Source organism: Aplysia californica, unplaced genomic scaffold (genome assembly GCF_000002075.1).
Source record: "Aplysia californica isolate F4 #8 unplaced genomic scaffold, AplCal3.0 scaffold00904, whole genome shotgun sequence".
Taxonomy (NCBI): domain Eukaryota; kingdom Metazoa; phylum Mollusca; class Gastropoda; order Aplysiida; family Aplysiidae; genus Aplysia; species Aplysia californica.
This window is the reverse complement of record NW_004798174.1, coordinates 40,258-41,448: the sequence shown is the minus strand read 5'-3', so window position 1 is coordinate 41,448 and position 1,191 is coordinate 40,258.

Here is a 1,191-nt window from a genome sequence, read left to right as displayed (position 1 = left end):
CCCCACCCCAAAAAAAGCAGCCAGGGGGAGCTCGAATAGGTGACAAAAGCGAGGGGAAAAGTTTTTAAAACACTAATAGATTAAATAATAAAACATTAACTAATTATAGACTTAATCCCTGTTATCCATAATCTCTTTTAAAAGTTCTACTTTACAGCTGAAATACCGTTGTACCTATTCACTCACATATTTCTTCGTACGTGTTTTACGGCGCTCGCAACTGCATAAGGTCATATGAGCACGCTCACAATTTCTTCGTCTGAATGACTGTCTGAAACAGTAAGATCACTAACATGGCACCCGACAAAGTGACACGGGGGTAAAAACACAAGAAACATAATTAAAAAGCAACAACAAAACAAAACAAAAAACTACCTGTACATATTCTGTTGGGTCCAACCTGTTGTACCACTGTCACGGTTAGAGACCTCACTGTTCCGCGCGGAAGACATGAGTTCGCTTCCCGAGCGGGGATGTTTTTTTGGATCAAGTACATGTATCTGCAACTGTTTGCTAGCATATTGTATCCCGTTCATCCCGGGTTAGATCTAACACGCAGGACCGAAGAGATCGCCTCCTAAATGATCGAAATTTGTGGGATCCAAATGATCGATTTTAAGGACAAGCGGGCTAACCCAGATTTCGTGGGTTTCTAGAAATCTTGACCTGCACCAAAAGTGGGCATTGCCCTACCTATAGACGAAGTTTGGTTTCATTGGTGTGTATATTTGTTTGCATATGGAGAAAACTTTCTTTATATTATAAAAAAACTGAACAAGGGGCAACAAGTTAACGTCGATTTTCTCAAAACAGCATTTTCCAAGAAAGCCGCCTTGTGCTTAAAAGCGACCAAATAATCTAAGATCAAGAATATACCACCTCAAAAATGACGTGTTGTCTTTATCAAGGTGGCAACTGAGCTAGCGGTGCGTCCATTGTCTCACGTCTCACGTCTTCCTTCATAACAAATGATAATCCTCCCCCCCCCCCTTCTCACCTCTCGCTCATTTAACTTCTTTTCTCCCTCCGTGACTTAAAGGGGCAGAAAGTGGAGGCGAAAGCAGACGACAGAAAAATGTTAGAGAGCAGGAAAGGATGTGAAAGGAAAAAAAATAGAAAAAAAAAATTCCCTCGGATTCCAGATTAGAACCCGGGGTCAGGCGAACACCTTAACCTCTAGGCCACGAGAGC